The sequence below is a fragment of the Dermacentor albipictus genome, chromosome 9 (genome assembly GCF_038994185.2).
Source record: "Dermacentor albipictus isolate Rhodes 1998 colony chromosome 9, USDA_Dalb.pri_finalv2, whole genome shotgun sequence".
Taxonomy (NCBI): Eukaryota; Metazoa; Arthropoda; class Arachnida; order Ixodida; family Ixodidae; genus Dermacentor; species Dermacentor albipictus.
This window is the reverse complement of record NC_091829.1, coordinates 48,650,344-48,661,695: the sequence shown is the minus strand read 5'-3', so window position 1 is coordinate 48,661,695 and position 11,352 is coordinate 48,650,344. Positions and strand designations below refer to the sequence as shown.

The following is an 11,352-nucleotide window of genomic DNA, read 5'->3' as shown; positions in this document are numbered from 1 at the left end:
ACAATAAAACCAAATAAATTAAAGGGGCGGGGGGGGGGGGGGGGGCGATCGAAAGTAGATTAGGAGATAGCATCCAGGTGTCCAATGGACAAGAATCAGTCCACTGGCACATTATTGCAGTGACTAATTGTATGCGGAAATAAAAAACAATTTAAACGCATTCGTTCTGTCAAAGCAAGGAGTTGGGGAATGCGGGAGTGTATTCAGAGTGCCGTGGGTGAGAAGTAACAAATCGTAGGCTGTATAATCGAACCACAGCCTAGAATTCTACAATTCTACAATAGAAACAGAAACTTTAGACGTTCGATATCAGGAAAGGGAGTAAACTTGTGATCAGCCGACTGTGTTGAATCAAAGCATCTGCATTTATTTTCCCGATCATTCGGGTTATGGATCGAGACGAGTCCCTTCCCTGCGCGTCTACCATGAAATAATAGTAAGCTTCGGAACTACCAAAAATTTCCTGCGCTATTTCTTTCTAATTTGGGCTACCTCTGGTGACCAAGGAACGTAGTTGCAGTTTCGGTTCCTAAAAGAGCTCAAAACATTTAAAGAAGCCTTGCAGGGAAGATTAGAAACTGCCTCTGAAGAGTAAAAAAAAAAGCAGAAAAAATGCAAAAGAAACGCAACGCGTAAAATTACAATAAAGTACTCCTGCGGTTAAGCTTTCAATTATACCTCATCCATATATTCCATCGGCGAAATCAATTGTAAAAGTATTTCCGCGCTGGTTTCTCCAAATTGCAGTGCGCCGCTTCCCTAGGGTGAGGAAGGCCAACTGCTAGGAGCGTGAGAAAGGCAATCTGAAAGACGTCGCCACATGCTGCTCTTGCGTTACCTTTTTCCACCTTAGACTGTAAATATCGTGTCGCATTTTACTCGAATACTCATAATTGACTGAGAAATTTTACAATTCGAACAGCTAGGAAGCTTATTGATCTGCTCGCTGTCCTTAAGTAGTGTTTAAACAATAAATTAATAATTTCCACACGCTCCTCTCATAGTGTGTCGTAAATAAACGTCTCTTTGTATCTTGGGATGTCCTACTCTCGCTCGAAATACGTGCCTGTCATTCCAGTTTCGTTACTTGTCCAAACAAAGCCTGTACGCATGTGTGCGCATCTCATACGCAAGCAGTATGAGATGCACTTCACTACGTCGCCGGCTTAAGCAAATGATTTTTTGTGGATACATATTGTACAAGGAAAGCGCTAAAGTATCACGGAAGGGAAGACTACAGGAAAAGCGTCGTTCCTGTTGATGTATTCATCCCTTCTATGCCACTTTGGCACTCCCTTTAGCATAAAACATCGCACGAACTAGCCAAGCAATTCACTATTCTGTACACATAAGCTATAAATGAACGTGCAGAGATTCCGTTGTATACTTTCGTGCTATCTTCAGGTGCATCACCATTTGCCCTTTCACATTATGAAGACTGCGGGATTTAACGCGCAGAAACTGCACAGTGCCTAATAAGAGGTGCAGTAGCGAAAGGCTCCAGACTAAAATTGGGCACCTGGGGTACTATGCTATTTCTTATCAGAAGAAACCCACACATACGTAGACGAAACTGGTTCAAGCTGAAAAACTCGTGCCAGACAATAGCCGATGTGGCAGGTCAAAGTAGGCCTCAAAACCTCTGTCACTATGTATGCACGACAGATCAACAACAACCAAAGAAAAGCGTGTGCAATTTCCCACTGAAAGGTACTATCCACACTCGCGACACCGACGCAATAACTCGCTGAGGCTCGGTCGACTTTGCAGTCAAGCCAATTTATTCCCGATTTCGACAAAGTTTACCAGAACGCGGCATTTTACCACGACGCCGCTTCCGGGTTTCAAAGCAGGTTGAAAGCTGCTTTTGTACAACGTGACAAAAAAAATTGATGCAACGAAAAAAGGAAAGGACAGAGAGACTTTAAGTAGGAAGAAGCCGGCAACCGGCGCTCTTTCCTCCGCGTACAGGGCGCGCCGTTATTTGCCGTGCTCGACAGAGATTAGAAAAGCGTTTTGTCTGTCGTCGTGGGCTGGCCCGACGTGCCTCCCACCGCTCGTCACAATCCTCGCCCCCTCCCCCCCCCCCCCCCCTTTCCTCACCGATAAGCCGCCGTGTCCATACAGGCGTACTTGTCCGGGTTTCTGCTCCCGGCGGCATTTTGAAACAAACGTTTCTGCCGACGAAAGATTTTCCCTTCCCCGTCGTCATACATCCGCCGAGCATGACGACTTTCCCTCTCTCAATATTTCCTTCCCCCAAACCACCGCTCTCCCCAATGCTACACGAAGCTTCCTCTACCAGCGAAGCTTCGGTGGTGGGAGGAGGAAAGTACGCTTAGCAAAGCAGAGGGGAGAGAAAAGCTCCACATTCACTCGAGCGGCTGTTCGTGACTCCCGGCTCATCCGGCAGATCTGGACGCCAACACGGAAGCTCCCTACGGTCCGCGCTAGCCGAAGCCAGCTACGGCCAGCTTCGAACCAACGCTGGACGCGGTCCCCTTCCCCTCCCCCCTTTCCCTCCCGCGTTCGCGGAGCGATCTGCAAAGGATAGACAATGGCTGTCGATTTTTACGCGTACAGGCTGGCGGAACGCGAAAACGCTCGTGTGCTTAGATCTAAGCGCACGTTAGGGAAATTACGGGCGGTCGAATTTATTCCGGGGCCTTCCAATGCGCGTCCATCGTAACGCAGATGTTCTTTCGGCACGATGCAGGTTATCGATCAGGCAATCATCCTGCTATTTACGTTTTGAAGCGACGGTGAGAGATTATGGCTTTTAAATCCTTTCACTGGCACTTGTGCTTACGAAACCGACATTTCCTGTTTCTTAAAGCTTAGACGATAAAGAACGGCGCACGCCATTAAGTAGTTCCATGCTTATTGCGCTACTGATCAATGCTTGAACAGATTGCACAGAAATACACCTTCCTGTGCCCCTTTCCGTACAACAAATGTGCCAGTATACCACGTGCGCCTGTATTTTGTCGCCTTCTTTTTCAATTTACTCCCTCCTTGTCATACTATAACTCATGCCAAATGGCCGACCCCATCGACAAAAGTGGTGCGAACTACAGGCTGGTAAATAATGGAACTAGAAATTAATAATTAGGAAATACGGTGCATTTGTTAAGGATCGATTTCCTGAGATTCGTTTTATTTCTTATCGCCAGTCGCACTGAATCACCCATCCCGACGATAGTGTAAGCATAGCATCGTACGAGTCGGTCACGACAGTCAAAAACAATAGAAAGTGAAATGAACTGATACTAAACACTGCTCCCAGTGCTTCTCCAGTCGTTTGGCAGAGCCCGATACGAGACGACAGTGAAACCTTTTTTATCAGCGCCTATCATGTGAGGCGCAGTGCGTCGTAGCTTGCAGCAGAACACAAGTGAATGAAATGCCAACATTAATGTAATACTTTTTTTTTGTTTTCGAGGCATGGCTCTTCAAATGCTCAAAATGGCCTTTTTCCTACAGAAAAATTCCAAAAGTACATACGCAACCTTCTGTTTCAAGGCCTTTGCACCCCTACACAAAAGCAGTTAAGCAGTAGCGACACGTGATAGCAGGTATCACACGCGAGAAGAGCAAAAATGGTTTCATAGGCTAATTAAATTGTGCGGTTTAACGACCCAAAACCGCACCGTCGAGGGCGACAGAAAAATAGGTGAAATGATGAAATTAGGAAATTCGCAGGCACAACTTGGATTCAGCTAGCGCAAGATACAGATAACCGGAGATCGCTAGCACAGGTCTTCCTCCTTGCATGCAGTGGACATAACAGCATGACGATGATGATGAATGCGATGATGATGATGATGGCGGTGGTTTAGGAGCGCTCCACACTAATTTTGAGCACCTGAGGTTTCCATTAGCGTAAATCTAAGCACACGAGCGTTTGCGCATTTCGTCACCGATTGAATGCGGCTGCCGCGGCTGACAATTCAACCCGTGACCTCGAGCTTGGCAGCTGCAAGGCCATGGCCACTGAGGCACCACGTCCCTATGGGAACGGTTCTTAAGCTTTTCTACAATCTATGATAGTAAAATTTGAGATACCACAATGCGTATGTTTCATGTCTGTCATTCGGCGGTGCTAATTAGAGTAGCACGGAGAGTGGCATCGAATTCTGGTGTTTTGCGGGCCAATACCACTATTGGATTATGAGGCACGCAGTAGTGGGGAACTCCGGATTAATTCTGACCACCAGGTGATCTTTAACGTGCCCGCACTGCACGGGACGTCGGAGTTTTTTTTTTTTTTAATATCGCCTTCATTGAACTTAGTCCCGCACCTCGTGCTTAAAAGGGCGAAACCACAGCCGCTAAGACACCGCAGCGAGTGTACCGGAGAGTGCCTGTTCAACACGTAAGCAAGACAGTTATTCAAGGGAAGATGGACACTTCAAACCCTTCGTTAGTAAATCATTGGCAATGGCGTTGCTCGATGTCGCAGGTTCGATCCCTCTCACAGCGGCTCTGTTTCGACGAAGGCGAAATGCAAGAACGCTCGAGTACTTAGATTTCAGCGCCCATTAAAAATCCCAGGTGGTTAAAACTAATCCGTAATCTACCACTAATGCGTGGCTTGTAATCAGATCGCAGTACTGGACACAAAACTTCAGAGTTCATTTTCTTTAATGTAGTCGTGAAGTGGCCCTCGGTGATTGAACAATGAATCACGGCCTCAGCGACGTGCCTTGTTCGACCACTACTGGTCTTTTCAGCAGTTAACGGTTTGCCAGCTAATGCGATTTCCATAATAACAATACACGTCGCACTTTGCAACATCGTCGCTCACATGCTCCAATATGAAGCAAGGTTGCCTCGACTAAAGAGGCCTTGGTCATGCGAATGACGCAAACTTAAGGTAGAACAGACGCGCACTAAACTTACCAAAGCCGAATCGCAGGCGAGTCGTATGTGACTTTAACACAGTGTAGATGCGAATCGAACGGGAATCGAATGAAGTACACGCTGCGTATAAGGCAGAATCGAGTATTGTCCTGAACACATTAAGAACTGCATGACTAAAAGATGCGAGTTAATTAGTTCACGCACTGACAAACAGATCGTCGTCTCTTTTGAAGCAGACATTCGTAACGCCAGATTTCGAAATAAAGTATTGCACTTAGTACTGAAGCTTTCGAAAGATTAACCCACAAGAAAGACGGATTTCGTGACTCGGCCTTTCCTCCAACAGAACAGAAACATGGCGTTTTGCACTGCATTTAGCAATCTTTGCAAAGAACTCTTGTATTGCAGACTGCGCCAAATCCCTGAAGAAATTTGCTGCTTTTATATTGTCTGCGTTGCCGAAACGTTTCTGAGCAGCTGTGTGTAAACCAGACAAAAGCGGCTTCTGTGCACTCGATTTCAATCATCAGTCCTGAGACATATAGAGGTACGTCAATAAGTACATGATGCACAGTTTCCACCACTATGCATCATGCTCAGCTCGCGTGGAAATGAACACATGAAGTCATAAGGAACTTGGTTGCGATAGTATTTTATGCAGTACTTCATAAGTCGCTGTGTAAAGGCGTCGAATAAAAAGCGGACCCTAGCTTTTGGCTTTACGCACACGCTACGATATCACTGCGTCACTCAATATAAGTGTACACGCCGCGAGGGAAACAGGCATAAAAGTGCATTTCACCATGGCCAGAGGTCAGCCTGGATACGAGTCACAAACACATGAGTCGTCGTTCAAGCCCACTGAAGACAAGTCAGCGACGAGCGTCATAAATAATTATGGTGTGGCAACAAGGCACCGCCAAATGTGAGACACTTCTGTAGGTGCGGCAAACGGATGTTCATGCTTCGGGTTCACTGGCAGATTTTCCGTCCGACACGAGTCCCGCCTCTCGAGCCAACGAATGGAACGACGTGTGGCCATCGGCGAGCAACTTGGCCGGTTCGCCTACCTCCACAATGCAGCCCTGTTCCATGACTACGACCCGGTCCGAGTGAAGCACAGTGTGCAGCCTGTGCGCGATCGTGATGACGGTGCAATCCACCATGTGCTCGCGAAGCGTCTGCTGCACCAGCAAGTCGGTCTCCATGTCCACCGAGGCAGTGGCTTCGTCCAGAACCAGAATCTTCGTCTTTCTAAGGACGGCGCGCGCAAGGCACACCAGCTGTCTCTGTCCCACGCTCAGATTCAGTCCACCTTCCGTCACTTGAAAGTCGAGGCCTGCTTCCTCGAAGGCTTCCCTGAGGTGTGCCCTTTCCAGAGCGGCCCAGAGTTCTTCGCTGCCGTGGGTGCCGGTGGGATCCAGGTTGTAACGTAGCGTGCCGTGGAACAGCACTGGATCCTGCGGAATGATCGTAATCCGAGAGCGGAGGTCGTGCAAACCGAGCGTGGAGATGTCGATGCCATCAATTACGATTTGGCCTTCGCACCTCTCCACAATCCGGAACAGACTGAGGGTCATGGTCGATTTCCCGGCTCCTGTTCGGCCAACGACTCCGATCTTTTCACCCGCCTGTATGTCGAGGTTAATATTCCTCAACGCTAGATCCAAGCCCTCTCTGTAACGAGTGGAATAAGACCTGAAGCACACGGCTCCGTCTCGGGGCCACGCAGGATCAGGACTCCAGCTGAGACACCAAGGAGCTTCTGGGGTGAGCCTCCTGTACTCGTCCAGGCGTTCGGCAGAGACCAGGTTTGCCTCCAGTTCGGTCGAGAAGTAAATGAGGTAGTTAAATGGAGCAATTGTGTTAAGTGAGTAAGAGACCATAAGGCCAGCCATGCCGGCATCGATGTAGTCTCTGTTGGTAACTAGGAGCAGGAGCATTGTGATGAGCAGAATGTCACCGATGACTTCCAGCCGTATCTGCATCCAGTAGTTGCAGTGAAGGCTGTTGACGGTACAGTTTTGCGTCACGTCCACCTTGTGGTCATTTTCATCGACGAAGATCCTTTGCACGCCATAACTCCGTACGCTTGATAGGCCCGTCACGGTCTCGGAAAGATGGTTGTTCACGGGCGACCGGGTCACTGATTCAAGTCGCTTAACCTGGCGCAGAGACTTGACGTACACTTGTCGCAGCAGAACGAATGACAGGACGACCGGTATGGCAATAACAATGAATATTGGAAGGTTTATGGAAATGAGCACTATCATGCCAACAATCTGGATGAGAAACTCCAGGAAGAAGTTGCCCACCATGGGAAGTTGGACGTCGAGTTGGTCGACATCTTTGCCGAACCGGTTCAAAATGCGACCTGAAGGAGTGGCGTCGAAGAAAGATAGAGGAGCTCTCATGACTCCGGAAAGCATCAAGCCGTGCAGTCTCGTTGATGCCGAAAGAGCGACCCTCCATAGCAGTGCCACACCGACGAAGCCCGTCAAACTCTGACAGACGCACAAGATGGCGTAAATCATTATTCTGTAGTTTCTCAAAGGAATATTCTGAGTTCCATCTGGAAGCGGTGGATCTGTGCTCCACTCACTGAGCCATATACCAGTGTATATGTCGATGGCCCTGAAGGCGGCGTAGAAAAGAAGCGTGAAAACGAGTAGCGGGCCGGCGTGTTTTATATAGTTCAGATAAACTCTCATCTTGATAGAGCCCTCCTCGACTATCTCTTTCTGGACAATATTCGTCTCCTCCTTTTCTGGCTTTCCTTCCGACTTGGCGTCCGTTTCTGCGACAGAATCCTCCCCCTGTTCTGACTGCTTACGCTTCTTCTTCTTCTTCTTCTTTACGAATTCCTTGAGCAGTTCTGACAGCACGCTGCCTTCTTCCTTAAGCTCTTGGTAGGTGCCAGTCTCGACTATAGAACCTCCTCTCATAACGACAATTCGATCAACGTCAGGCAAGACTGAAAGATTATGAGTAACCAGGATTCTCGTCACGCCCTTCAGAAGGCCTCGAGGGCCCATTAGGTCCTTGAATATAGCCGCACCAACATGAGCATCAACGGCACTCAGAGGATCATCGAAGAGATAAAGTCTTTTGCGCTGATAAGCGGCTCGCGCTAAACTTACTCTCTGCTTCTGGCCACCGCTGAGGTTGATGCCTTTCTCGCCTATCTCTGTCAGGTCACCACCCGGCAATATTTCTAAGTCTTTTTCAAGGCAGCACGCTCTCAAAACTTTTTCGTAGAGTTTGCCATCGTAGCTCTTTGTAAACACAATATTGTCCCTCACTGTTTTGTTTTGAATCCAGGGGCACTGGGGAACGTAGGCCACGTCTTCAATGCAGTCCACTGAGCCAGACCGAATCCGAAGGTCTCCGAGCAGAGCGGAGAGAAGTGATGACTTCCCACTTCCGACAGGACCGACAATTGCAAGAAGCTCACCAGTTTTCACAGATAGGTTTATGTCGTGCAGAACACATTCCCTGTCCCACGACCAGGACATTGTCGCGCCTTTTATTGTGACGTCTTCGCCATCTTCTGGTGTTCGTGACACCGCGCACCGGTCTATTTCAGATGACATTAGGAATTTTCTTATCCTGCCGAAAGCCACGTTGGTTTGTATTGCGTTCGAAATGAAGTCCGGGATTAAGAACATAGAGTAACGCATCTGATTGAAGAGCGTCAGAGATACAAACGTCACGGTTGGGTTCAGAATGTTCTTATCGCTGATCAGCACGTAGGTCACAAAACTCGAGAAGGCCACGAGGACAGAAGAGCAAGTCATGCAAAAGCAACTGAAGGCGGTAAGGTACGAGTACTTTTTAAGCAAAGAAACCTCTTGCGAACGTAGACTTTCGATTTTGCCCATGAATGGGTTTTCCCACGCGAACAACTTCAGGATCTTGATGCTGTTCAGTATTTCCGACATGCTCTTGATTCTCCTGTCTTTGAGCTTCATCTGAGCTGCTTGGTACTTGTGCCCAAGGCTCATTACGAGAAGAACAAGAGGCATGATAACGACCATAACGCCGATCCCAGCCAGGCAGGCTACGCCCAGGTATTGCCATAGAAGCCCTATGGAGATAATGATAAGCAGTGGTGCGGAGGAAACAAAACCAAAGGAGGCTGCCAGCCTAAAGACACGGTCAGCGTCGACCGAAACCAAATTCACCATTTCCCCTACTGTGTAATCTTGCTGTCCTTCGCTCGAAATTTTCAACGCTTTCCTATAGACAGCACCAATGACGGCAGCTTTCATGCCGAGGCCAGTGAGGGAAAGCGTACAGTCAATGTGGCGCACGAACATGGCTGTTATGAAGTTGGAGGCTACTATTCCGACCGCATACATGACACCTTTCCAGGTAGGCTCGTCGCTGGCCATGTAACCCGTGATAAGGTGAAGCAGCAATGCAGGCGCGGTCCTCACAAGTGTCCGAATCATACCCAGGATACAACCAAGCAGAACCGGCTTCCAGAAGGCTTTTCTCATGGTTCTAAAGAGCGATGGTGTCGGCCTCTCGCAATCGCAAGAGCCATCTTGCGCCTTGTAGCCCGCTGAATCGAGCTCCTTGTTCCAGTAGACACACCACTCGTCATGCTTCACTCGCGTCACCAACTCCGGCCTCGGTTTGAATAGGTCGATAAGTTCCAGGCTTCGCCTGAAACCTTTCACAATCAGTGGAGTCATCCACATGAACAGCAACGAAGAAAGCGGCCCGGCGGTCAGATACGGCCTTTTGGTGTCCGGACGGACGTCGGTGAGACACGACAAGACGAACTGCACCACCACAATAGGGTAGGCAGACATGCTGACAGCAAATTCAATGGGGAACACGTCCGGCAGGTCGACGTCGGCTCGGAAGACGTCCTCAAGGTAGTGGAAGTACTCGGGGAGCTGGAAGAACGCCGCTACAAACCAGAAGAACATCATCAAGTTCGAAGACCCAGCGCCTTCGCGGCGGTTGTGCTCCTGGATGATCAGCGTGATCGAGAACGTCACACAGCGAACAAGGTCTGCCGTCAGCGACGCCCAAGACGAGAACGGCACGTCCATGGTCAACTTGCAGATGAAGGAGAAGGCGTACACAAGGGCTAGGAGGAGGCTCAGCAGGAAGCGCAGAAGGCTCAGCGGAGTCAGGCACAAGGGTCTGGTCCTCATCACGGGACACTTCTTCCTTCCGGCGTCGCACAGGATCCATGGCACGAATCCGAAGAGAAGCAGCACGCTTCCCGGCAGGTAGGCGAGCACGGTCCACTCGAAGCAGCTGGTAAAGCGAGGGTACGCCGAATACCAGGTCAGGTCCCAGTCCCAGACGGGGGTCAGGCAGAAAAACGACGCCATGCCGCCCACCCGATGCCCGACGAGGATGGAACGGTCAGCGGCGGGCGCAGCCGCAGATCGTGCTGCTCGTAGAAGACTCTCACTTGGAACACAGCGCGGCTATCGTACGGGCGGACTGTAGACAATTGACGAGAAGCGACCACCCCCTAACGCATAGATAACACAACTCCTAGTGACACTCTCTCTATTTTCTTTTTCTTCTTTGCGCTTCCCTCGACATTTGGTGAGGACATATGGGGGAACCTTATCAGCTCTTCCATTCCCGCTGTTGTCTATGGGCGAGGCTGTCGATAGCGTCCCAAACGACTTCTCCAGTAGCCATGGTGTCAAACACCCTGGTGCGTTGCTTTTTCAGCCTTGAGACATCAGTCCTGATCACTACTTTATATTAATGTTCCAAGCTCTTGAAATTTTTCATGACGCCTTGCTACCGGCCCGGCGAGTCTGCGAGAATTTGGGAGCCATTGTGGAGAAACAGCACGAGATATCAAAGAACGTATCTATTTATTACCCGCAGTAGCGATAAGCTTCACATCATACTAATCAACAGCCATTGTTCTGCAGCGTTTACGGAGACGCCGACATACATGCGCAATTATGCTGCTAAAGGCCCCTTATGACAATCTCCTGACTTGTACCTCAAACCTTTGCTGCGACCCATCACTGAAACTTACATTACCAGCGAACCTTCCACGACGTGACGCAACACTGCTGTGTCGGCTGTGAGTAGTAGCATTCACCAACTCCTACAGCTACCGTATTGGAATGGCGGATTCACCAATGTGCGCTAAGTGCAAGTGTGAAGAGACCATCAGTCACCTTCTGTGCCACTGTTCTCGCTTCGATAATCAACGTGAGACTCTCCAGTGTGCCTTAAATAGACTGGATGACAGGCCATTTACGGAAGCGAAGATCTTGGGAGCCTGGCCTCACAGTTCATTGGCCCAGAAAGCAGTTCGAGCGCTTTTTCGCTACCTGAAGGCAACAGACTTGAGTGCCCGACTATAGACATCCTACACTTAAGTTCTCTCTCTTCCTCTTTCACTCCCCATTCCCCTCCCCACGTGTAGGGTAGCAAACTGGACTCAGTCTGGTTAACCTCCTTGCCTTTCCGTCTTCCCTTCTCTCTCTCTCT

At 49.2% G+C, this 11,352-nt stretch overlaps 1 pseudogene; it reads right to left on the bottom strand.

Annotated features, from left to right (window-relative positions):
- Nucleotides 1-5,499: 5,499 nt before the first annotated feature.
- Nucleotides 5,500-10,799, bottom strand: LOC135916205 (multidrug resistance-associated protein 1 pseudogene; annotated as a pseudogene).
- Nucleotides 10,800-11,352: the final 553 nt, after the last annotated feature.